The sequence below is a fragment of the Portunus trituberculatus genome, chromosome 9, assembly GCF_017591435.1.
Source record: "Portunus trituberculatus isolate SZX2019 chromosome 9, ASM1759143v1, whole genome shotgun sequence".
Taxonomy (NCBI): domain Eukaryota; kingdom Metazoa; phylum Arthropoda; class Malacostraca; order Decapoda; family Portunidae; genus Portunus; species Portunus trituberculatus.
In genome coordinates this window covers 6,407,501-6,435,000 of record NC_059263.1, presented here as the reverse complement: position 1 = coordinate 6,435,000, position 27,500 = coordinate 6,407,501, and the positions used below count along the sequence as shown (strand labels likewise).

General features: G+C 45.1%; 1 long non-coding RNA gene across 5 annotated transcripts in view; it reads left to right on the top strand.

Moving 5' to 3' along the window:
- LOC123501575 overlaps window positions 1-27,500 on the top strand; it is a 115,975-nt gene that overhangs the window by 35,124 nt on the left and 53,351 nt on the right. For 3 of the 5 annotated variants that reach the window (XR_006673672.1, XR_006673671.1, XR_006673668.1), the window contains exons 1-2: window positions 7,952-10,058; window positions 21,505-21,577. This is a non-coding gene — a long non-coding RNA (uncharacterized LOC123501575). Of the gene's footprint in view, window positions 1-7,951; window positions 10,581-21,504; window positions 21,578-27,500 lie in introns of those variants that run through there. The other 2 variants (XR_006673669.1, XR_006673670.1) reach the window with 2 other exon arrangements.

Genomic DNA, 27,500 nt, shown 5'->3' with positions numbered 1-27,500 from the left:
GGGTGGGTGAGTGCAGGGTAAAGAAGTGAATGCCAAAGTAAAGTAAACGTGTGTGTGTGTGTGTGTGTGTGTGTGTGTTTTCTGTCCCTCTCTTCCTTTTCCTCTCCCCCTCTTCCTCTATACATTGCGGGAACGGAGAAATAGAAGGTAGAGGGAAGACTATGCTATTGCCACGCTGCAGAGAGAGAGAGAGCATACATGATTTATCTCAGCATCCTTCTTTAAATACCATTACACATTCTTCATCTATGTCTTTATCATCATCCTCTTTCACTCTCTCCTTCCCTTCCCATTCCTCTATGCTTTCCCTATCCTTCCATACCCACTACCACCCCACCACCCACCTCTCTCTGGGAGTAAGCAATCTACAACTGCCCTTCCTTTGTATTCCTTTGTGCCCTCGAGTGTTACGTAGTTTAGATGGAAGCATTACATCATACAAAGCGGCAACACTCAGCCAGCTGTTTCCTTCCTTCCCTCCCACCAGATTCTGTACCAAACCTCATTAAATGGAATGCACCTGATAAACAAAGGCAAACGACACACAGCCTACACGTCTTGAAGGTCTTTGCATTGAGTGAAGACATCTGTGCTTCTTCATGTTATTAGTATAGGTAAAGATTTGTTGTTTAGATGATTAGTGGTGGAGATGGTAATAGTGATGGTGATGTGATGGTCAGTATGAGTAATTCACCACGGTCGTTTGCTGGTCATCCAGCCAGTCTTCCCCATTACGGAGCGAGCTCAGAGCTCATAGACCGATCTTCGATTAGGACTGAGACCACAACACACACTCCACACACCGGGAAAGCGAGGCCACAACCCCTCGAGTTACATCCCGTACCTATTTACTGCTAGGTGTGTGTGTGTGTGTGTGTGTGTGTGTGTGTGTGTGTGTGTGTGTGTGTGTCGTAACCATAGCAGATGTTAATAAAGATATGCTACCCATAAGTAAATGGACAATTACATAAATGACACACACACACACACACACACACACACACACACACACACACACACACACACACACACACACACACACACACACACACTGTACACACTTTTCTTATTATTTCCTTCATGTACTACAAAAAAGACTGAGAGAGAGAGAGAGAGAGAGAGAGAGATAATGAGTTTCCTTCTTTTTGTATCCAGTCTTGACTAAAAGCCTCTCTCTCCCTCTCTCTCTCTCTCTCTCTCTCTCTCTCTCTCTCTCTCTAATGCAAAGAGGTCATAGAAGACATTAGGGGGGGGGAGGGACGACTGGATGCTGATGTATCAGGTAACGAGAGAGAGAGAGAGAGAGAGAGAGAGTGAGAGTGAGTAAAGGCATATGGTAAAATCTTATTACTACCATTCCTCTTCCCCTACACACACACACACACACACACACACACACACACACACACACACACACACACACACACACACACACACGAGTAATCTACACAAGTATTTGGCCAGGTAATTGAATAACAGTCGGGCTAATTAGCGTGTGAAAGACAGATGAGAGAGTGACTCGTGGGGCATTGAATGGCATGTGAGCTCTATTATTATTATTATTATTATTATTATTATTATTATTATTATTATTATTTTCATCATTATCATTATTGTTGTTGATTGGATCCTGCTCTCTCTCTCTCTCTCTCTCTCTCTCTCTCTCTCTCTCTCTCTCTCTCTCTCTCTCGTGCAACCTTCCCACCAGGTGTAAAAACTAATTAACACACATGTTCTTCTCTTTCCAGGTAAGGTGGAAGGTTGGCCCATGTTGCAGAAAGGAAGGTAAGATTGCCCTGGTGCTTTTGTTGACCGGCGGTGTTGTTGTTATTGTAGTTGTTTTTTGTTGTTGTCGTTTATTCTATTATCAATATTGTTGTATTTGGCTACGTAACACCCAAGGACACACTCTCTCTCTCTCTCTCTCTCTCTCTCTCTCTCTCTCTCTCTCTCTCTCTCTCTCTCTCTCTCTCTCTCTCTCTCTCTCTCTCTCTCTCTCGTCATAAAGCAATACAGCTCAAATTCGTTCTACTTACACACCTGTTGCATCTACACACACACACACCTTTTCGTGCATGCGTGTCTTGTGCATGGAATAAAAGAAAAAAAAAAACGATTAAAGTACTTGTAAGAAGAGGAACGACGAAGAGATAAAGAAAGTATAAGGAAGATTAGGTTGAAAATAGTACCATTATAATGTGTGTGTGTGTGTGTGTGTGTGTGTGTGTGTGTGTGTGTGTGTGTGTGTGTGTGTGTGTCTGCTGGTTGTTATGAAGCCTTAGAAAATTAAAGGAAATGAAGTATAAAATATGAAATGTAAACTGATGTTGATGTAATAAATTTATCGGGTAGTTTCGAAGAAAGTGAGGCATATTGGTAATTTACAAGTATTAAAATATTGCATGAAACGAAGTTATAAATAGATAAGTAAAGTAGAAATATAGCAGACAGATAATATTTGCAATTTTCGCCTGAAACACATCATGCAAAAGACGTGAAGGTAGTAGAACGTCCAGTGGATGAATGTAGTGGAACTCAAATAATGTGCATTGAAAATAAACTCATGTAATAAATATATGATGAAGTTAAAGATAGGGAAAGTTCATGAGGGTGCATATCGAGATTCCTGCGGAACCAGATCTTTTGGGTGATTACAAAAAAAAAAAGATACAAAAGGGAAGAAAGGAAAATAATACAAAGAAGTGGTGAATCGGAAATAGGGAAAGAAATATTTGAATGTAAGAAAGTGAGAGAAATAAGTAGGATGGAAAAAGTAGAAATTTTGTAGTAACGAAAGACTGCATTAAAGCGTGAGCCAGGCAATCGTCATCCAGCAAATATTTATTGAGATTTTCTACTTATTACATGCGCTATTCACTTTGCTGGAGTAAATGTGTAAAAAGGAAAGAAAATGAGGAAAAGAAAACGAAATGCTGCAATCTCAAAGGGTCACTAAAGAAAGGAAAAATGATAATGATAGTAAATACTTCTCTTCATTTGACTTTTCTACTCGTGTCAAGAATGTTTAGAATGAAATGTTTGAATGAATAATGTGTGTGAGTGAAAGGATTTGCCAATACTCAAACAATTGTGGGACAAGCGATCCTTTTTTAATACTTGTCATCATACTTCACGGTTCTCGAGTGCGCTGAAGAGGCAGGTAAACATTTTTTTTTTTTTTATTATATTATTATTAGCATAGAGTCGTACACACACTATTCTCTACTTCGTTTCCTGCCTACGTATGCTCTGTTTCTTTGCATTTTCTTTCTCTGTTTACAGAATTCTTGTGGATCTGTTTCCCTTATTTAAGTCTTCACTCTCGCTTCTTGTCATATTCAATATGTTTGTAACTCTCAATAGTTTTATGGGATTTATATTGGTTTCCTCTTGTTCTTTCTCTTGTAATGTTGCATAATTTACTTTAACATTGTATCTTTTGAATTTTTTGGGAATGTGTTGTTTTTCTCTATATTGTTCCTGTCAAATACCTCATTGTAAGAATTATACTATGCTTTCTGCCAAGTTTTTGCAAGTATGGAGCGACACATAATACAAAATTAGATTATACAAGTGAGGGATGAAAGTCTAAAAGGAAAACGTAATACCAAAGAATATATATATATATATATATATATATATATATATATATATATATATATATATATATATATATATATTTTTTTTTTCATTACCAGAGAGAGAGAGAGAGAGAGAGAGAGAGAGAGAGAGAGATTAGTTTAAAAGAATGAGTAAAAAGCTAGAGTATGTAATAGACAGACAGACAGACAGGCATTATAAGAACTATATTACATTAAACTCATAAAAAAAAGTGAATCAGATGAATGATATGAATGAGTTCGTCATATAACCCGGTCCACTTCCTGCTATACTATCGTGTTGTTTGTCCTCTACTTCCCGTTTTCTGTTTCGTATTATATTTTTAGGGGAGAAGAGGAGGGGGAGGAGGAAAGAGGAGGCCATATTACTTATGATACCCAAAGATAATACAGCTCTCAACATAGTGCGTACAGTAGTACCTGCTATAGCAAGAGTGACATTACTGGCAATACATTGAAAACGTACACTAATGTTTACAGGATATTGATGAAGTAACAGTGCGAGTAAGAAGTTCAGTTAGCCGTGGAGGCCAAGGCAGTGCACGCAGTGTTAGTATCGGGACGGTACTGATGAGCGCGCTACTTGCTTGGTATTGCATTTGAGGCGCGGTTCTGAGAGGGGAGGGTGGAGATGATAGTGGAGGGGGAGGAAAGGGTGTAGAGAAGTGGGAGGGAGGGAGGGAGTGAAGAACAGTGAGCCGGAGAAGGGGAATGACTGTTGGGGAAGGAGGGTGGCCGAGTCAGGAGGAAATATCAAGCGGAGAAGTGGAGGGGAAGGAAGCAGGGGTAACTGAAACAGGGGAATTGGGGTAGGAAGGGGGGAGATTAGCAAGCGGTGGAGGAGGTGGGCAGCAGGTGCTGTGTGGGGCATGTGACGGGGCGTGGGGAAGGGACATGGAAGGGCATGATAGTGGGTATAGGAGACGGGGCCGGGAGATGAAGGGGAGTGGGGGTGGCTTTACCCAGAAGGAAGCAGTAATACACGTTCCCCACCGTCCTGCCGTCCCTACCCCACACAGCACACGCGGGGCAGCACGGCAGCAGCGGGGAGCCGGGAGTGGGGTGGGGTGGGCAGTCAGTCGCCGCAGCAGACACAGCGTCGTCAGCGGACACAACAGCCTGACGGTGCTGCCAGATGCACGCGTGGCGGCAGGGCGGGCGTCGCGCCCCACGCCCACGCCCACCTGGAGAGTGTGTCGCGGGCGGGAGAGGGCGGCGGACGGCGGCTGAGCAGGACAAGTGCAGTCTCCCCCACCGCAGCCCCCTGCCTCCCCCGTCCCCGCGCCAGCCCGCCACAGTTCAAACTTGCACTGTGCTTGTCTGCTTGCAACGGTCCCGCGCGCTCCAAACCGCCGCGCGCCAAGCACTCCAGCCGGCTGGGGCCCAGCGGGTGGATCGGTGGCGAGTGGAGACGTGGAGCAGGAGGTGTGGAGGAAAGAGTGCTTGTGGATCGGTGACTTGTGTATGTGGAGGAGTTGTGTTCGTGTTTTTGTGATGTGTTGGGCCGGTGTTGGCTGCGTGACCCGGCGTGGCTGGCTCATGTGTGTCGCCGGGACTCTGCCGCCCTACCAGCCTCCATTACCTCCTTCAGAACATGGGATCGGCGCCCCCGCTTCCCCCCTGCTCCTCGTGTGGCAGTGAGTATAGCCACCACCGCCACTGCCGCCGACAGTTTGAATATAGCGAGCGTCGCACCCCCAGTGGCGGCGGCGGCGGCCTCCCCTCCGCCGCCCACGCTGCTCGGCCCCCACGTGTTCCTGGCTACACGTGGGCTCAGCGCCCCCCCCCTGCCGTGTCCCCAGGGGCCTGGCCTCCCCTGTGGCAGAATAGAGGAACAAAATAACGTCTCACATCTCCAAGGTTAGTCTGTTCCACCTTAAATATATCGACACCACCATCACCACCCATCCACATGTGACCCGATCCACTCCGCGCCGCGCCGAGTCAACCACCGCCACCGCTACCACCATCACCACCACCACCCAGCCTCACGCCAACACACCACCACTCACCGAACCACAATTGTTTCACTGTGCTTCAATATGGCACTCCTCGTACTATGCCAGTCATGCACTCCGCTCTACTCTAGTCCATTCTCTCTCTCTCTCTCTCTCTCTCTCTCTCTCTCTCTCTCTCTCTCTCTCTCTCTCTCTCTGCTGCATCCTCGATAACAAACTTACACACTGTATGCCACCACCACCCACCACCACCACATTTACTACCACACGGGTATTTAACGTTCTACTATATACCCTAAGCCATACAGATTACCCTACATAATAAACCACACACACACACACACACACACACACACACACACACACACACACACACACACACACACACACACGGAAGTACAGTGCCATTAAAACAATCCCAGTCACCCTTCCCCCCTCCGTTCTCTCCTAACATAATACTGCCCATGATGCTGTTATTAGTATATTTAATTATTCAGTAAAACCTCGTGTCACATGTATTACTGCGCTGCACCGGGTATACATATATGACTATAATTAACAGCGCTGTTCACGGTTAGTCTCGCTGCCACACACACTAAGTAAAAAACCTTTCTTGAGCTGTGTGCATAATTGGGCAATGCTATTTTTATTTGTTTTTTTTATTTTATTTTAATTTTTTATTTATTTTTCATTTTTATTTTTATTTTCTCTCGTTCGTCTTTTTGCACTGCGATTTGGCGAACCAGAAAATTCGGTGGAGAAATTGTATTAGGTAAAAAGTTGACATTAATATTATTATTATTATTATTATTATTATTATTATTATTGCTCTTACTAGTTTCTCATATTTTTTAAAAGGAAATTACGTTGGAAAATATTGAATGTAGTCTATACAAGATTTTTTTATAATGTTTATTTTATTTTATTTTATTTTTTTGTCTTTATTAGTGTTATTTATTAGTGAAGCAATGATAATATTAATGGTGATATAATGATAGTAATAATTATTCGAATTTCTATTATTCTCTCACGTGCTTTTGTTAATATTTATTGCACTTCAAATTATAGTCCTCGTTTGACTTTATTTATTGGCCTTATTTTTGTATGGAAAATTAGTTTTATATATTTATTTTTCTTTTTATCCTTATCGTTTTCACCTGATTTTATGTTCTTATCAAAATGCATATATGAGTAAAAAGTAACGAAATTATATAAAAAAAAAGCTAAATCTCTCTCTCTCTCTCTCTCTCTCTCTCTCTCTCTCTCTCTCTCTCTCTCTCTCTCTCTCTCTCTCTCTCTCTCTCTCTCTCTCTCTCTCTCTCTCTCGTTTTGACCTTCCCAGTTTTTGTCTTATAAGTTTTGGTCAGCGTGTGTTGTTCTGTTGCATAATTGGACGGTGTGTCATCTACTCAACCAATTTGAATGTGAATAATTTGAAATGGGTTGGAATAGAGAGTGAATAATTTAGCAAGTGGGAGTGAGTGTGTGAGAGGCAGACCAGTGAGTGAGTGAGGGACAGAATTGTATGTGTGTGTGTGTGTGTGTGTGTATGTAGTTTTAGGTATGATTATTTTGTCGGTATGTACGTATGTTTGTATTTGATTATGTAGATGTGTGAGATTAGTGGGGTTTTGGAGAGAGAGAGAGAGAGAGTCAGCTAGTCACTTTAATGAAATTCTCTCTCTCTCTCTCTCTCTCTCTCTCTCTCTCTCTCTCTCTCTCTCTCTCTCTCTCTCTCTCTCTCTCTCTCTCTCTCTCTCTCTCTCTCTCTCTCTCTCTCTCTCTCTCTCTCTCTCTCTCTTTCTCTCTTGCTCCCAGCTGCTATCCTCCTCTCTCTCCTCTTCCTCCCCTCCTGTCCTATGAGCATGCCTGACCTCCCTTCCTTTCCTTCCCTCACCCTGTCTCTCCCCTTCCTCTCCTCCTCTCTCCCTCCCTCTCACCTGTTTGATACTGTTGGTTTCCCACCTGCCAGCGTCCAGTTTGTACCCTTCCTCCATCCCTCCCTCCTTCCTTCCTCTCTCTCTCTCTCTCTCTCTCTCTCTCTCTCTCTCTCTCTCTCTCTCTCTCTCTCTCTCTCTCTCTCTCTCTCTCTCTCATGTGGTGTAGTATACAGTAGGTAAGAGGAAATTCACTTTTTTTTTTGTGTTCGTCTCGTATTTGTAATGTATCTCTTTTATTCCACCTTTCCTTTCCCCGTCTGGTTTATCACCGGCACGCTTTATTTCTTCTTATTTTTTTTTCTTTCTCTTTCCCTCCGTTTTCACTGGTTTCCTTTGTCCGGTCTTGTGTGTGTGTGTGTGTGTGTGTGTGTGTGTGTGTGTGTGTGTGTGTGTGTGTGTGTGTGTGTGTGTGTACGCGCGGGCGCGCGCCGTAGGAACTTGGTGTTTTTGGTAATGTGGTGGTGGCGGTAAGATCAGTGGTAGCGGTGGTGGCGGTGGCTGCAATGTGGCTGTGGTGGCGGCGCTGACGTAACCCAGTCGGGGCGATGGAGGGAGGCGGTGGTCGGTGGCCGCGGACGAGCGACCGACTGACTGCATGAGCTCCGTCGGCACCACCGCCGCTGCTGCCGCCGCCACCACCGCCGCTCTCCTCCGATGCCGCCTCCCTACCCCTGCCCTCGTGCTCCTCCTCCACCGTTTGTACGTTTATGAATCACGGGTATATGGAGTAAGCCGGTGACATGCCATGATCATATATATTCGTACACAGACACTATTCCCACCGAACACCTCCGACTGGTTCTGACTGGTGGCGGCACTCGCTGGCTGGTGTGCGGCCTCTCTCATGGTGCCTCCCGATTCTCGACACAGCGCCTCAGACGAAGGTGCAGCCAGCAAGGGAGAGGCAGGGGACGCCTGATCCCCCACACCCACCCAGCCGGCGGTGGCGGGGAGAGCGTGAGGAACAAGAGAAGGCAAAGGAGAGACATGAAAAGTGAGAGGATGTGGGGTGTGAGGGAGGGAGGGAGGACGGCCAGACGGGCGCCAGACTCGGCCGGTACAGCCTGTGGACTCCATTTTAAAAGGTGAATAATTGTGCAGGTTTTTGGGCGTGTGAGGTGAGCTGCGGCAGGTGGTGGCGCCCCCCTGGTGGCCGCGGCCACACCACCGCCACCTTGTAGGTCACAGTGACACCACAGGCCCCCTCCCCCTTGGCCGTCTACACTCCCGCCTTCCTCGCCCCACCCCCCTGCCGGGCGTGGGTGAAGAGTGTGGTCGAGGTGCGACAGACGGACGCATGGCGGCCAGGCACACCCCGCCACACCCCACTAGCACCACAGCCACAGCTTGACCACGGGGGGCGGAGCGCCCAGGCACCCCCCTCCCGCCAGCCACGCGGCCGACCCACCATTGGCTCACACTGTTTTAATTACAGAACCAGTTTGTGTGGCGGTCATGTGAGGCGGTGGCGGGTGGCGGGGCGGGGCCAAGCCGGCCCTGTCGGATCTTGGGGCCACCCCGGCAAGGGTTGGGGCGGAGCTTCAACTGTGAAAGACCGTCTGGCTCCGCCTCCTTTTCTGGCTCCGCCCCGGGTCCGCCCCTCGTGGAGGAGCGCGAGCAGACGCAGCGCCGCGTCCCCCGCCCGCCTCAGTTCCGCCGCGTCTGTCTGGTGAGCAGCATGTTGCGCTTGACCTCCCGCGCCCTCACGCCCACACTTAGTGCTCCTCCCACGCCCACGCACGCCCACACCTACTCCAGCAATAGTGTGTGATCGCTGGCTCGAGTTTTTACCGGCCAAGTTTTGTGTAGTTAAGAGTGAGAGGCTACCAGTGACCCAGCAGAGTGGATAGTGCTGAGTGGGCCAACAGGCCGCCGCCCGCCGGCGTGCAAGGCAACACCCGCCCTTCTCCGCCGCCTCCGTCGCTTATACGTGTCGGTAGTGTCACCCTGAGTGCGCCCTCTTCTTGGTCTCCGTCGGTCGGTCGGAGTCGGTCCGACGTGACCGCTCAAGGCGCCGCTGGCGTCGGACCATCGCGGCGCGGAGGCGCGGGCCCTAGACCGTGGAGAACACCGAACGGCCGTCAGCACCGCCGCCGATGCAGGCTGAGCGGCGGGCCGTCGCTCAACTTGTGGCCGCGGTCAGCGCGACGGCCGTCAGCGGTGGCGAGGGTCTGTTGCAAGCCGTAGCGACGGGTCGGAGCGCGGCGGACGTCTGGTGGGGCGGCGGGTCGGAGCGAGAGCGAGAACAGAGTGGCGGTACCGCGGCCCGCGTTGCTCAGCCACGCAGGTTGGTGCTCGGCCGACCACCGCTGCACTCCGCGCTCGTCATCCCGCCCGCCGCGGCACCAGCGCCAACCCGCGACACCCGCCCGCCGTCACCGCCGCCGCCGCCGCCGCTGCTGGGCTGACGACATTCGGACCCTCCGGCAGACATGGAGGGATACCCCGCCCCCCTGTAGTGCTAGTGTAGTGATGTGCCAGTGTTCGGTGATAGTGTAACCCAGTGGTTGTGCCGCGCCGTTGGGACTCCACCGCTCAGGGTAAGCTGCCGCCCTTGTGTTCTTTTGTGATACATCCGAGACCTGCGGCTTCGGGCCGCGGACTTTGGATTGTAGGGAGTGATGGTGGGGAGTGGGGGGGGGGGCGATGACCATTCCAGACGATCGCCAATAACGGAGAACAGAAAATGGGGTCGGGCATAGGGTGTACAACCCTACACAGAAAATGGGATGTGGCGGCAATACACACACACACACACACACACACACACACACACACACATGCGCAAAAAAAAAAAGGGTCTCAATTATCATTCGCAAGGAGGGTTGACCTCTTCCCTCCCCCGCCTCCCCTCCTGCCCTGCTTGGCCTGCTTGGGGGGGGAGGAGCTTGGTGGAGGAGGAGGCTGCCGCGCTGGACTTACCGCCCATCCGCGAGGCGCGGGTCGACGATGGAAGTGGCGGACCGACACTTCTAGTGCTCTGAGTTGCCGAACCGACAGTCTGGTGCGCGTGTGATGTGCTGCGGTCACGTTGTGCAGTGACGCGACGCAAGCCTTGAGAGGTGAGGTGCAGCATGCCTCAGGTGTTGGTGACCGGCAGAGGCGGTCAGGATGGGACGTGTCGGATGGTGGTGAGCGGAGGTGAGGCAAGTCTGGTGGTGGGGGTGGGGCTGATGTGGATAGGGGTGGTATCGTGCAGCGTGTCATGTGCTTGAAGACTGCCTGCCTGCTCAGTGGTGCTGTGTGGTGGCAGTGGCTCGTGGAAGCGGCGGCGATCCGGATGGCTTGCTGACCTTCGCCTCGCAGCCTGGTGGTCACCCGGCCGTGGGTCACGTGACATACTGAGGCTTGTGGGAACTGAGTTGACCCCCAGCTTCCTTCCTGCGCCACCGAAGCGTGTGTAGCGCTCCTGCAGCCTGCTCTCACGCGAATGTGTAACCCTCTCCGCTGTCTGGATTCACACACACACACACACACACACACACACACACACACACACACACACACACACACACACACAGCAGCGCGAGGACAGAAAGTTTCCGCTATCACCTGAGTCGATGGTGTGTGACTGGCGTGTGTTATGGTGCTGCGTTACGCTTCTTGCTTGCGGCTCGGGTGTGCCCTCGTGCTTGTAGGGTGGTTGTGCTGTGCTTTGTTTTGGTGTCGGAACTTTGTGCATGGAATGTTGGTGTTGTGTAACCGTTCACGTTACAGTGAAGTCGACACCATAGATCGCTGTTACTACCCACCCAATCACTTTGAATTGTAGTTATTATGCGGGATCCACCATGAATTAAGTGCAAACCCTCTCTCCCTTCCCCCTCTGGCGCCCTAAATTGTGGGAAGGCGAGGACCAAATCATAAATTGCAGTGTAGTGCAACTCCCATCGTATGTTGGGTCTGTGATACAGTTCTGTTTATGTTGTGTAATGTCTAAGCGCCCTGGATGGTGTGTATGGTGAAGTGTGGTGTATAGTGGTAGTGTGTACCACCCAGCCGTCAGCAGAGATTGTGGGTGACTGCACTGCATCTTTATTGCAAATTGTAGTTGTTAGTGCAAATTGTGGTTCCTGGTGCACAGTCACATTGGATTAGTGAGGCTTACAGTGGTGCGTGCGAGTCTTGTAGTGCAGGACGGAGTGTGCTTACGGTGCAGTGACCGGTCTCGCCTTAGGCAATGCCTATATATTGCTTGTCACCATTAGTTGGGAAGTTGTGGTTGTGGTGTTGGTGCCTCGGTGAACATTGTGTGGCTGCTCAGCTCTAATGTAATGGAGTTATGACACACACACACACACACACACACACACACACACACACACAAGAATGTGATTTCTTGGGGTATTTTGTGCAGTGTTCAATGTACTAGATAAGAAAGAAAGTAAAGTGAGAAGTGTTCTTCCTGTCACCATTCGTAATAATGATACTAAAACGTGTGCTCTTCGTTTGTTTTTATACCGGACATTATGAAGATAATATTTTTCACTTTATTTTTTTTGTTAGTGTTTTATAATTCGTATGCTTATCGACTCTCTCTCTCTCTCTCTCTCTCTCTCTCTCTCTCTCTCTCTCTCTCTCTCTCTCTCTCTCTCTCTCTCTCTCTCTCTCTCTCTCTCTCTCTCTCTCTCTCTCTCTCTCTCTCTCTGTCCATGATATTTATTTTTAATGGAGTCCCTCATTTTGGCCACGCGTCCCGTGGGTGAAGTCCCCCCTGCTGTATAGCGGCACCACATTTTCTTTGCACTGGGGTGATAACTTCCCATTCTTTGTTGCCTGGAAGCTGCTCTTCTTTTCTATTTTTTTTTTTTTTTTTTTTTTTCTCAGGAGATCGTGGATCTCTCTCTCTCTCTCTCTCTCTCTCTCTCTCTCTCTCTCTCTCTCTCTCTCTCTCTCTCTCTCTCTCTCTCTCTCTCTCATATGAATGTAGGTGTCTTACTTCAAATCTTATTTTTAGTATTATAGTCTCCATTAAGTCGAACTGTTTACATGTTTTATTTTTAGTATTTATATTCTTGTTTGTTTATTCATTCACTTATTTATTTATTCATCTCACACTAGCAAAAGCATTCGTTTGGAAGTACTTAACTCAACTTGCAACGTATAAAGGGGCGTAGCTGATTTTCGTGTAGCAAGTTAATTTGTGATGATTTATGCATAGTGATGGTGGTGGAGAAGGAGGAGGAGGAAGGGAAGGGGTGGTGTACCTCAAGGCTGTTGTAGGAGCCTCCTGTGTTTGTTTGGTGGTGGAGATGATGGCGATAGTGGTAGTGGTGGTGATGGGTGAGGACTGAGGTGGATGTGGATTCAAAATGTTGACGGTAGATGAAGTAGTGATAAAAAAAGTTTTCTTTTATATATTTTGTATTAATTTTTTTCCCATATTTTAGTATATTAGTTTTATTGCCAAGTATTAGATGGTGATTCGATACATCTATCATTATGAAAACTTAATTCTTGACTTTCATTTTGATCAGAAGGAAGATATAAAGGTAAATTTATTTTGTGCATTTGTGTGTTAATGGAAGAAATGAAGATGTACTTGTGGTATTAGTGTCTTCTTTACTGATGATGGTGGATTAAGGAGAGAATTGTTTAGGATTATGATGAAGGTCGTATTCTCTCTCTCTCTCTCTCTCTCTCTCTCTCTCTCTCTCTCTCTCTCTCTCTCTCTCTCTCTCTCTCTCTCTCTCTCTCTCGTGTGTGTTTCATTAATCTGAAGTTAATTTATGTCTACAATTACTTTACTCACTTTTTACCAACATCTTGAATTATTATATATTACTTTTTACAAACATTTCCTCGTTGTACCGTCCTCTTTCTTTTGACTAATATGCTGGTACACGTCCTTGTTCACTATTACTCTTATATTTTCCCCTTTACACAGCGTACTTGCATCATCCATCGTAATCCTTTCATCACTTAAGCCATCCATCAATCTCACTGAAGAATCGCAATTAATTCATAAATATCAAACATCATTCACATTCTGCCTCCTTTGTCCAGCATTGCTCGACATTCATGACTGTTCACTGGTATGTGTGTCAGCAGTCGCATATCATTCAGTAGTCAGAGGGCGGGCGGCGCTATCGTGCATTGATCGTAAGTTATCGTGGCATCTATTGTTTGCTGTACCGGAATGTTGCATCTCGATTACTTTGGGAAATTGTGTGGCTTAATTGATTTATTACGTGAGGTGCAGTCTATTTTGAAATATTTTACCCTCTTAAGGACGGTTTTCAGGCAGCAAATGATTAGCTTGTGTTTTGAAACGTTTTACCCTTTTAAGTATTTTTCAAAGGACACAAATATGGTTAGTTTATGTTTTGAAATGTTTTACTCTCTTAAAAATGGTTTTCAGGCCACACAGATGACTAGCTTATGTATTCTTAAACGTTTTAGTCTTTTAAGAACTAGTTTCGAAGGCCACACTCACGTTTAGTTTGTGTTTTGAAATGTTTTACTCGAGAATGGTTTTCAAAGGCCACTCAGATGATTAGCCAGTATTTCGATATGTTTTACTCTTAAGGATGGTTTTCAATCTAGACTGATGACAAGCCTGTATTTTCAAACATTTTACCCTCTTAACTATTTTTCAAAGACTACACATGATTAAGTTTGTATTTTGATATGTTTTACCGTCTTGAGAACAATTTTTTAGAGGCCACATATATGATTAGGCTGGTTATTTTAGGTGGTTTTTTTCCGCTTTGATGATGCATATTTCTTGTTAGACTATCACTGCACTCATGAACTCTGCGTGGATAGCTTCCATTACAGCCGGGTAAAAAAAGAAAAAAAATAGTTGTGAGACTTGTGTTTAAGAATGCGGCCAGACTTGTGTTAACTGTACCTGTCATTCCTGTTCTTTGTTATTATTGCTGTTGTTATTATTCTCTTGTCATTGTGCTCCCTCCATCTTTCATTTGTTTTTTTCACTCATTGCCAACCACTTCCTATGTTTCTCACTAGTTTATTGCCTTACAACACCTGCACTTTAGCTATTCATCACCATTTCACTTAAACATCTGACTTCCATATGTGAACCAGTCTACAATGACAATATATCATGATGTCTCGTGTCCTGTCTTCTTTTTCCTCCCACATTCTTTATTATATTTATGCAAGCCACTTCCACCTTCCTTCCTTCCTTCTGTGAATCACCCGTCGTTGTTTCTTTTTTCCTTATATATTTGCCTTATTTCTGGTTCACCCATGTGTGTAATAATCGTCCTTCTCTTCCTTCCTTCATTCCTTCGTTTTTTCTCTCCTTCCTTTCCTTTTTCATCTCCCCACCACAAAAAAAGGGAAAGGTATTTTAATTGAGACACCTGTGTTTTGAGAGAGAGAGAGAGAGAGAGAGAGAGAGAGAATGTTAGGTAAAAGCAAGAAAACCAGGGTAAAGGAGGGAGGTAATTGGGAGAGATAAAAGAGGAAGTTATGAAGGGAGGGAGAGGAGAAAGAAGGGGAGGGAGGGAGAGGAGACAGGGTAGGTAGTAGGTAGGCAGGTTCCTTAGCATCATAACCCTTCCCTCCGTTCCTCTTCTCCCTCCCTCCCTCCCTCTCTCCCTCTCTCCCTCCTCGTTTCCTCTCCACCTCAGAAGAGTAACATATTTCTTTGCGTGGGTATTTTGGTCCTTTCCTCTCCCTTTTTCCCTCTCCCATACTCTCTCTCTCTCTCTCTCTCTCTCTCTCTCTCTCTCTCTCTCTCTCTCTCTCTCTCTCCATAATGAGTATTGTCCATTTTCTTTCTCCTGGTCACGTTTTGTCCGGTAGCCTGAATCCCATTTTCTTCGAGCGGTGGCACAGAAAACGTGAGACGATTTAGGGGAGACTGAGCTTCAATGGCAGGCTGAGGGCATCTAATTAGGAAGTCGCACTTATAACGCAACGAATGTGGTATTTTCTCAGTTTTATGTGTGTCATTCACTTTATATAATACTCTACAGTGTCTTCAGAACTAGCGGGGATCTGGGACTGAGAGAATTATGCTTCTTCTCTTTTAATATTTGGGAATTTGTTTAGATATATGGGAATATTTTACTCATCTTTTCGTCTCGTGCTATTGAGGCGCGGTTCTTTACGGTTTGCAGTGAGTTCTTTTGGTGTTCGTGTTTGAAGTCTTGTTTTCAAATGTATGCCTATTTATTTTTTTCCCTTATTTAATAGAAATTGTGCTTATTCTTGCTGCTTTTTTTTTGTTTGTTTGTGTCTTGTGTTACCTGGTGGTGAAAATTTGTCTTCGATGGTGAGATAGTTGTTTTTATGGATTCATGTGCTACCTGGTGGTGAAATTTTACCCTTTGTGTTGAAATAGAAAGTAGTGACTCGTTCTTATTATTCCTTAAAATTCTAAGTGATGTACCGGTTAATTATGATAAAAACGTGTGTTATCTACATTTGTCCCTTAAAATACTCGAATCTTGTACTTCTTGGTGCTCTTGAGTGTCATGAACTAAATGAGTTAGAAAATTACAAAAAAGAAGTGTCCATGATGAGTGTCAACATCACAAAATACCCCAAAAGTTGTAGGTTTGAGAAACATTCCATCTGAAAGACATAACAAAGAGCTTCAATTCAAGAGGTTTTTCCTAGTTGCTTCAAAAATCATTACAAAGATTTCAAGAGTTCCCAAAGAGTGACGTAAGACCCAGATTTTTGTGAACCCTAATGACTACGTTTTGAGAGTCAGTGTTCAAAAATCATCTTCCTCAGTGAACCATGTAAATCACAACAAAGGATCATTCCCAGAGAGTCACTTGTAAGAGTCGTAAAGAATTCTCAAGAGTCATTGTCTCCAAAGTGTCACGACTAACAAAGCTTTCAAAAGTGTTTGTTCCTAGAGTGCCACTTAAAGAGCTGTGAGGTGATTTTAAGCGTCATTGTTCCTAAGAGTCACCAGTCACACATCACCTCTCCTTATGACTCGTAGCGAAACAGGCCACGAGTCACGTCTGTAGAACCAGTCACACATATACTCTTATTTTAATTAATTCGTGACAAAAGAGTTCCCAAGAGTCATAACAAAGAATTCTCATGACTCACACCTTTAGAATCAACCACACACATTCCACAAGAGTCGTGCCCATGAGTTTCTGTCCCCAAAAGTCATTCACACACTCGTATCGTTCGTCAAGAGTAACAAAGAGTTCCCAAGAGTCATAACAAAGAATTCTCATGACTCACACATTTAGAATCAACCACACACATTCCACAAGACTCGTGCCCATGAGTTAACTGTCCTCAAGAGTCATTCACACACTCATATCGTTCGTCAAGAGTAACAAAGATTTTCCAAGAGTCATTGTTGCGAGTCAGCTCAGAGGATCGGTGCGCAGAGGTCGCCACCAAGCCTCACAAAGAGTCTCCGTGGGTGGTGCAGCCTCCTAAGAGTGTTGTTAGGGGGAGGAGGAGAGGTTGCCATGGAAACCGTCCGTGGCACAAGACTAGATGTGATGTGCGTTGAGAGGGAGGGGAAGGGGAGAGAGAGAAAGAGAAAGAGAAAGACAGTGAGGGGAGAGCAAAGAACATATTCCTGACCTAGTTTTTCTCTTCTCACTTTCTCTCTTTTTCTCTTTCTCTCCATTTCTTCCTCCTTTCCTCGTCCTCTCCTCATTTCTCCTCCTCCTCCTCCTCCTCCTCCTCCTCCTCCTCCTCCCTTTAGACCATTAATTCTGTCGGGTCGTACATTACTCCCTCCTCCTCTTCTTCCTCTCCCCTCCCCCCTCTTTTTCCTCCTTACCTCCCTCCCCTCTCTTCTCTTCCCCCAGGTCTCGTCTTAAAGCTGTTCCTCCTCCTTCTCCTCATTATTGTTATTATCATCCTGCTCTTCCTCCTCATGCACTCTCTTCTTATCGCGAAATAATAAAGGTAGGAATAGAAAAAGAGGAAGAAAAGATAAAGGAAAAGGAAATAAAGAGTATGTTGTTTTTTTACCTTTTTTTTATTTAGAAAGGGAAAAAGATTGAATATAAAACTGCAAACTTGTGAAAACACGTTAGTTGGACTCTCTCTCTCTCTCTCTCTCTCTCTCTCTCTCTCTCTCTCTCTCTCTCTCTCTCTCTCTCTCTCTCTCTCTCTCTCTCTCTCTCGTTAGCATTACTTTTGTCTTGTATTTTTGTTTTATTTGTTTTATTTATTTATTTATTTTTTCCGGACACGTTCGTCAATTTGCAAGTTGGTACGATAGTTTGTTTATTCTTGCTGTTATCGTACATCTTTTCCACCGCCACCACCACCACCACCACCACTACTTGTCATCACCGTTTTTTGTGGTAATGTCGAGGGTAACTTGCCTATTTTATGTTTATTTATTTATTGGTTGTAGTTGAACGAAATATTTGCAGGTAATCAGGAAGGTTGAGTCTTGTTCTTAACGAGTCAGTCAGTTTGTTATGTTCCCTTTTTCTTTTGTTTTTTCCTCCTCAATAAAAAAGAAAGAAAGCAAAATATGAAAAGCCTTGAAATTTATGTATATATTCAGAATTTTCATCGACACACACACACACACACACACACACACACACACACACACACACACACACACACACACACACACACACACACACTGGTGGAATCATCGTTTTCTTTGTGTTTAGAGGGTAACTTAGGTAAATGTGCAAAGGTTTAAGGTCATTGTACATACGTTTACATTTACAATATTACAAAACAACAATAACAACTGAGAGAGAGAGAGTGAGAGTGAGAGTATGTGTGATTAAATAAATATGATAACATTATGTCAACTTTGGTGCCTCTCTCTCTCTCTCTCTCTCTCTCTCTCTCTCTCTCTCTCTCTCTCTCTCTCTCTCTCTCTCTCTCTCTCTCTCTCTCTCGTTCTAGGTGTGAGCAGGGCACTAGTGGCACAGAGAGAGAGAGAGAGAGAGATGTTGTGCTATTTTGGGCATCTCGGAACAAGGTGGGAGGCATTTTAGGGCTTTTCTCTCTCTCTCTCTCTCTCTCTCTCTCTCTCTCTCTCTCTCTCTCTCTCTCTCTCTCTTTTTTCTTTGTCTTTCTCTCCCCTCTCTTCCCCTTACTTCCAATCTACAACTTTTCCATCATATCTCCTTTCTTTCTTTATCTCCTTCTCTTCTTTATCTCTTCCCCTTCTGTATCTTCCTTCCCTCCCCCTTCTTCTCTTTCGTTCACTCGTTTTCTCTCATCTTTTCCAGGCATCTCTCTCTCTCTCTCTCTCTCTCTCTCTCTCTCTCTCTCTCTCTCTCCTGGCAACGTATTCTGTTCCACCAATGAGAGAGCTCCGTGGCTGGACCAATCAGAAACCACGTCTAGCACGCACGCACGCACGCACACGCCCAGGTGCTTAAAGAAAGGTTTTTTGGGGGTTGGGGGTAAAGGAGGCGTTGGGAGGGGATGGGGGAGAGGGGTTGACCTGTCTAGGCTCTTTTCCTCCCCGTCTCCCTCTCCCTTCCTCCCCGTCTCCCTCTCCCTTGCCATTTTTTTTTTCCCTCCCTCTCTTTTCTCTCCTAGTTAACATGATCTCTTTTTCCATTTTCCTCCTCCTCCTCCTCCCCTCCTCCTCCTCCTCCTCCTTCTGCTTTGCTGTCCTGTCTCTACCACTGGTAGTTAGTAGATAGTTTTCACAAACAGCCTAGTAAGGACCTAAGGGTCTGTTGCTGTTTGTCTTCCTTTGTATTCCTTTGTATTCCTCCTCCTCCTCCTCCTCCTCCCCCCTCCAACTAGAAGCTTTACTCTCACTGCCTCCCTTGCTCCCTCTCTCACTGTCCATTCCTCTTTTTCTTTTCTTTTTTTCTATTTTTTCCCTCCCCGGATTGGAATTAAATACAGAAAGAGACAAAAGAAATGTGTTTTTACGTAAGGGATGTGCCTGTACGTATACTGAAGGTACACACACACACACACACACACACACACACACACACACACACACACGTTTTGATTTTTATTTACATATCTATACATACATACATACATACCAATAGATAGATAGGTGAAGAATAGAAAGACACAAACAAACAGACAGACAGACATGAGGTACACAAATAAACATGCGAGAATAGAAAGACATACACAAACACAAACAGATTAGACAGGCAGACAGACAGACAGATGGACAAATTACAAACACACCAAACATGCAAATTTTCTTAGATTACTGGGTATTAAAAAAAAAAAAACCTAGTGGTAATTATCCCGTGTGTGTGTGTGTGTGTGTGTGTGTGTGGAGTGCAGATGTAGAAATTTTATACTTCAGAAAAATAAACAAAGAAAAGATGAGAGAGAGAGAGAGAGAGAGAGAGAGAGAATATAGAAACAGGTAATACAAAACTGAAATATAAAAAGAAAACAATGTCTGAACAATACAGTAGCAAGAACAACACCAACCACACCAAAAACAACAACAACAATGACAACAATACCACCACCATAACAATAGCAATGATAAGTACTATACACTTCCCCTATAAAATAAAAAAAAAAAAAAATAGAGAAAATAATGTTGGCTCGCAAATGAAAAGCAAAATTGGTTCACACCTGACTTACCTGCGTACTAATTAGGCCAACACGCTTGTATAGTCAATCGCAAAAAGGAAAAAAAAAAGCTGTCCCAATAATAATAATAATAGTAGTAATAATAGTAATAAGAGGCAAGTTTATAATGCAAGGAAGTTCAGAAACGATTTTGACTTTAGCCAGAAATTGAAATCATGTTCACCTGCTTGTGCTAATTAACCGGATTTTTTCAAGTCCACTCACCTGACTAATTAGTGACTTGTTAAAACAGGTGTTCTTTTTACGGTGTATGAAGCAAAACGGAATATTAACCCAACGAAATGCGGGGGAAAAACATGCAAAGAAATAAAACAATTAGATAAACTTGGTGTGTGTGTGTGTGTGTGTGTGTGTGTGTGTGTGTGTGTGTGTGTGGTTAGCTTTTTATGTTACCTGGAGGCGAATTTTGTTATTTTATCTACTTCCTGTCTCTCTCTCTCTCTCTCTCTCTCTCTCTCTCTCTCTCTCTCTCTCTCTCTCTCTCTCTCTCTCGTTATTGCTTCTTCCTTTGTTCTCTTATTTGCTTTGTGTAGTCAACTCATTCATTCTTTTTTTTTTATTAGTTTTTCATATCCCTTATTTTTATTATTATTTATTTATCTATTTTTTCCCCTCCTATTTTTGGTGTATATTTTCCTTTTCCTCTCACTCAGCCTTCATTTTATTGTTCATGGATTTTTTTTTTTTTTTAATACTGTTATTTATATTTTATCCTTTTCATGTAGTTTAGTCTTTTATTTTCTCTCTTCCATCCTTTCGTCTCTTCTAAAACTACTCATTTTGTATTATTCATCTATTTATTCTGGAGTAACGGTGTATACTCATAAATTTTGTAAGTTTGTATATTTTTGTTCTCTTAATTTTTTTTTTTTTTCTTGTATGTTATCAGTTTCCTTTCTTTTACTTTCTTTTCTCTCTTTTCTTCTTATATTTATCACTATCCTTCTTGTTACCAGTGCTTTCGTTTGTTTGTGTCTCCTTTCCTCAATTTCCAGCCTCGTTTTGTGCTGATAATTAAAAAGACAAAAAAAAAAAAAAAAAAGAGCGTTGATGCTTACTTTACGTATTTAATTTTTACCCTTTATCGTTATCTAAATTAGTAGTGCGAGCAATGCCCATCCACATCTTTCTATTTATATCAGTAATTGAAAAGTCACAGCACACACACACACACACACACACACACACACACACACACACACACACACACACACACACACACACCTTTTGTTTGAGTTAATTATATTTGTTGCTGGTTAAAAAAAATAGGTAGGCTTTCTTTGTTTTGAGGTTTGCAACTATCTTGATAATTGCATTGCAGTCTCTCTCTCTCTCTCTCTCTCTCTCTCTCTCTCTCTCTCTCTCTCTCTCTCTCTCTCTCTCTCTCTCTCTCTCTCTCTCATTGTTATTTATATTTTGTTTCCATTATTAATTTTTCTTTCTTTTTATTTGCAGATGTTCAAAAAACGAAGCCGGAACCACGCTACCCCTCCATCCTGCCTGCCTGCCTTCCTCTGCCAGTGAAGAGGTGAGTGTTACTGTAGAGAGAGAGAGAGAGAGAGAATGAGTTTATTTACACAACATTAATGCACTTAACAAAACTGACTTTATAATTCTTTTTGTTGTTATCACTGTTACAACAACAACAACAAGTACTCCTCCTCCTCCTACTTCTACTACTACTACTACTACTACTACTACTACAGTACTACTACTTGATCCTCAGGGGGAGTGTGGTGGTGGTTGTGGTTGTTGTTGTGGTTGACAGGATGAGAGACAATGTAGGTCAGGTTGTTGACCCGTGGTGGTGGTGGTGGTGGTAGTGGTACTGGTGGTGGTGGTGGTGGTAGTAGTAGTGGTGGTGTTGGTGGTGTCTATATCACTGTCACTATAGAAAAACTTACTACAATTGCCACCACCACCACCACCACCACCCCCAAACACCCCCAACACATCCAGCCCACCCAAACATCAACCAAACCCCCCCTTTCCCATCCCCCTTCCTCATCCCCATCCTCGAAACTCCCTCCCTCTCTCTTCCCCCACCGAAACATCTCCATCCTACCACCACCACCACCCCCTCCCCCTCCCCCTCAAAAAAAAAAAAATTCAGCCCCTTTTATATCTCACACCTTACCCATTAGACACACACACACACACACACACACACACACACACACACACAGAGAGAGAGAGGCAGGCAGGCTTCGGTCTTAAAGAGGAAAGCCCAGACAGACAGCAAGGACTGGGAAAGGCTGGCTGGCTGATGGTGGTGGTGGTGGTGGTGGTGTTGCATCGAAGGTGGGAGAGAGAGAGAGAGAGAGAGAGAGAGAGAGAGAGAGAGAGAGAGAGAGAGAGGAGGAGGGAGGAGAGAGGGAGGGAGGGAGGGTTAGGCTTTATCTCTCTCTCTCTCTCTCTCTCTCTCTCTCTCTCTCTCTCTCTCTCTCTCTCTCGAGCAAACAGCCGTGGGTGGAGCTACAGGTATTAAACAGACGACAGGTGAAGAGGAGGAAGAGGAAGAAGATAGAAGAGAGAGAAATGGAGAGGAAGAGGAAAAGAGGGAGAAATGGGGAATCATGTAGGAAGTGCTCTCTCTCTCTCTCTCTCTCTCTCTCTCTCTCTCTCTCTTGTAGCAATAAAAATCCGTGAGTGGGAAGGGAAGATAGAAAAGCCATGTTTCTCCTCCTCCTCCTCCTCCTCCTCCTCCTCCTCTTCGTTGCACAATATGGGTTCACGGATCGTTAATTTCGCGAATCTCCTTCGTCGTAAGGCTTAGGGGCATCTTGTAGGCCTAAGGATGTTACTATACCTGGCTGGAGGAGGAGGAGGTGGAGGAGGAGGAGGCCTAACTGAGCACCACGTGTGAGGGAGCGTAGAGTTTTACTGGTCATAACTTTGGTTTGTGGTAGTAGTGGTGGTGGTGGTGGTGGTGGTGGTGGTGGTGCTGGTTTGTTTTTCTTATTCGTTTTCTTTCTTACTTTTTTTTTTTATTCCAATAGTTTTCGTTTTGTTTTTGTTGTTCAGTTATGTGTGTGTGTGTGTGTGTGTGTGTGAGAGAGAGAGAGAGAGTTTACCATTATTCTCTCTCTCTCTCTCTCTCTCTCTCTCTCTCTCTCTCTCTCTCTCTCTCTCTCTCTCTCTCTCTCTCGACCAATCACGGCGGGGGTGTAGCGTGACGAGTGTTACTGCCAAGCTTTCCGCCTCACTCATTGGCCACTACGCATGTTAAGACTGGGCTCAATCGCTCCCCTTGTTACTCCTTATCATCGTGTCTTGTAACATCTCTATTCCCTCTACTACTACTACTACTACTACTACTACTACTAATGTTGTTATTTGTGTTTATATTTGTTTTCTTTTCGTTCCATCTTTCTTTTCTTTATCTTTCCATCTACTTTTCTTTGTTTCTTCCTGTTTTCCCTCTTTTCTTTACCTACTCATCTACTTCTCTTTGTTTTCTCTTTTTTTTTTTTTTGGTATTCTTTTCCTTTTTATCATATTTTTTCGTATTCTATTTTAAGACGTAAGGTATATATATTTTTCTCTCACTTTCGTCCCCTCTCTCTCTTTCTCTTTCTCTCCTCTCCCTGCACCTTTAATAACTTTTTTTTCCTCCCTCTCTCTGTCACTCGATCTCTTTTTTTGCTTTCACTGGAGTTCAATTAATTTCTGCCGGGAATTAAGTCCCAGCCCCTTATTGCGACTCGGGGAAATAAATAATACTAGTCTCTCTCTCTCTCTCTCGCTCTCGCTCTCGGTCTCGGTCTCGCTCTCTCAGGAAAAGTATTACCAAGGGAAACATTAATAGTCGAGGAGGAAAGTAATGAGAGGTGGGGAAAATACGTAGCTTGATCCTGGCCATGGGGAAAATATTTTGATTCCAGGAAAAAAAAAAGGAAAAGAAAAGAGTTCGGAGGGGAAAAATGTGAGGGGAAAAAATTAGACTGCCTGGTTCATGTTGTGGAGTTTAGATTTTTGGGATGTGTATTGGGTATTTTCCTCCTCCTCCTCCTCCTCCTCCTCCTCCTCCTCCTCCTCCTCCTCCTCCTCCTCCTCCTCCTCCTCCACCACCACCACCACCACCACCTCCTCCTCCTCCTCCTCCTCCTCCTCCTCCTCCTCCTCTCTTCTACCGAACTTCCCTCTCTTTCCTCTTCAATCTCTCTCTCTCTCTCTCTCTCTCTCTCTCTCTCTCTCTCTCTCTCTCTCTCTCTCTCTCTCTCTCTCTCTCTCTCTCTCTCTCTCTCTCTCTCTCTACCCCCCATCTAGTCTGCACCTCCCTGTCTCTCTCTTCCCCACTCTCTCCTCTCCTCCTCCTCCTCCTCCTCCTCCTCCTCCTCCTCCTCTCTCTCTCTCTCCAGCACAGAAGACATCGATTGGCTGACGTCCTGTGCAGAGTGGGAAGAGGAGGAGGAGGAGGAAGAGGGGGTGATGGGGGGGAGGAGGAAAGATAGCCAAGGGAAGTATGGAGGAGGAGAAAGAGAGGAAGTGGAGTTGGGTTGGGGACGAATAAGGAAGGAGGAGGAGGAAGAGAAGGAGCAAGAGGAGGAGGAGAAGGGACGAATATGGGAAGAGGTTTTTGAGAGGAAGAAAGGAGGCAGGGGAGGAAGAGTTGGAAAAGAGGAAGTGGAGATAAGCTGTGAGAGAGAGAGAGAGAGAGAGAGAATATGTTGATGACTATGAGGCAGCTTACTATCAGAGAAGGAAAAGGAAGAGGAGGAGGAGAAGATTAGTTCTAGAAATATTCACACAAAATTTATAGATGAACAAATATATGTACACGAAAAGGTGTGTGTGTGTGTGTGTGTGTGTGTGTGTGTGTGTGTGTGTGTGTGTGTGTGTGTGTTTGTTTGTTTGTGTGTCTGTCTGTCTGTCTGTCTGTCTGTGTGTACAATCGTTACATTGTTTACTGCCACCACAGCTACCAATGTTTACTCTCTCTCTCTCTCTCTCTCTCTCTCTCTCTCTCTCTCTCTCTCTCTCTCTCTCTGTCACTCATACCACCACCACCAGCACACACCCTACTAACCATAATCCAAGCTCTCCCTCCTCACTCTCCCTTTACTCTCCCTTTCGTCCTTCAAACCCCCCACCGTTCGAAGGCTGTTTTGCTTTTTTTTCCCCTTTTCCCCTCCACTTTTTTCCTTTTTCTTATTTTTCGTACCCTGCCGTCAAAAAATTTGAGAAACGAGTGCTCAGGAAAAGGTTTGAAGCTGTTTTTAATGAGGCTGTGTGGTTACTGATAGGGGATAGGGGCTGGGGGAAGGAGGGGATGGGATGGGAAGGGGGGCAGGTACTGAGCTGTGGTGGTGGTGGTGGTGGTGGTAGATGCTAGTATGATAGATGATAGTGGAGGAATAGAGGGAGAGGGGAGGTTTAGTGGAAGTATAGAAGGAAAGGGAGGTAGGATGAAGTGGAAGGATAAAGAAGGAAAGAGTAGGAAGAGGATGATAGGTAAGTGAAGAGGGGAGGATGGGAAATTGAGAAGAGGAAAGGTGAAAGGAAGAGAAATAAAGAGAGGAAGGGGAGTGGAATTGGAAAGGAAGGGAAATAAAGAAGAGGAAAATGAGAGAGGAGAGGTGAAAGGAAGGGAATAAAGAAAGGAAAAGATTGTAGATAGAAATGAAGAGAGGAGTTGAAGAAATGATGAGTCAGAACCGGGAAAAAATGGAAAGATGATAGAAAAGTGGAGAGAAAAAAAATAAAGTGGTAAAAACGATAAAGAAATTGGAGTAATAGATAATAAACTTATAGATACAAATAGGAAAAAAAAAAAGCGAACAATGGGAAGGTTAACTCGGGATATTCTCTCTCTCTCTCTCTCTCTCTCTCTCTCTCTCTCTCTCTCTCTCTCTCTCTCTCTCTCTCTCTCTCTCTCTCTCTCTCTCTCTCTCTCTCTCTCTCTCATATTTTTTGTCCCCCTTCCCTCTCTCCCTCACCCTTCTCCCTCTCTCTCAAGGTCACACTCACACCTCGTCAAACACAGAAATTTCCAGCAAACATTTCTGAACATTGCAGTGTTTTGTGTTGCCTTTCTGTTTTTTGCTTACCCTTCAGTACCATGACGCGTTTCCACATTCATTCTGCTTACTATTTGGTGATTTTACACAGCTTCAGAAACTCGTGTGTGGGATTGAAATAGTGAAGACTCTGCCCATTAATCTTCTGACCTCCATAGACCCTTCCTAATGTCAATAAAATGGTATGATCTTAAACAAATCTCAAGGTAAAAAAAAAAAAAAATGAGTCCCAGTGCTGAAGGAGTTAACTGAGTGCCTCCCTTGCCCTTGACTGGAACCTCAAGGAACAGCAAGGAAGTGCATGCAGCAGCAGACGTGTTGGCCCTGGAGTTTGAGTTATGTTGGGCTCTGTATCTGAAATGAGGGATGAAGGATAGGATAGAATGAGGAGGGAGAGTAAGGTAAGGTGAGAAGAGAAGGATAGGAGGAAGGAGATAGAAGAATAATGATAGCAGTGATTGGTAAGAATGGTAGAGAAGAGAACTGAGGAATGAGGGAAGGAAAGACAGATAGATAGATACAAAGGAACGAAAAAGGGAATGGTAACGAAAGAAAGAATTGAAGCTATAATAATGAAAGAACAGCAGGAAGAAAGAAGAAGAAAAGACGTTACAGAGAATGAAAGTGGAAGAGGAAGAGGATGAATAAAGAAAGGAAGGATAACAAAAAGAAAACAGAATGGAGAGAACAACTGAAAGAACACCCACCTGAAGAAGAGGAGGAAGAAGGTGGTGGTGGTGGTGGTGGTGGTGGTGGTGGGTATAGGCCGTAGGCTGTACAACTCCAAAAACCTACACTGACTAACTCTAAGGGAACATGGAGGGGGAGACTAAAGTGGGGGGTGTTAGAGGGAGGATACTTGATTGTGGGGGAGGGGGAGGGAGGAGTGAGGAGTGCTTGGAAGGGGAGCAGGGGGAGGTGATGGAAGGGTGAAATGAGACTGAGAGGGGGGGTAAGGGAGGTGATGGATGGGTGGAGGAGGGTAGGAGGGGATAGAGTAGTGGTGATGGAAACGTGAAATGAGGTTGGGGAGGAGGAGGAGGACGGGGAAGGGGACGGGGAGAACGACAGGGAGGCGAGTGAAGAAGAGTGTGTTGGGGAGAGAGGAGGAGGAGGAGGAGGCATGCTGGGAGACATAATGGTGAGAGGAGGAGGAGGACGAAGAGCTGTTTTGGGGAAGCAGAAGGGAAAGGGAAGGTACTGTGGAGAGGGGAGGAAGGGTTGTGTCACGGAGAAGAGAAATGGGTGGGGAGGAAATCTGTTGGGGGTGTGTGGGTGTGGGGAGGTGGTAAATTTGTGTGTGGACAAAGGATGGGGGATGTTGAGTGATGGGTGCAGATGGGAAGGGAGGATGGGGTGTGGTGTTGGGGGTATGTGGGTGTAGGTGTGAAAGGAGAGTTTGGGGGGGTGTAAGCATGGATGGGGTGATGT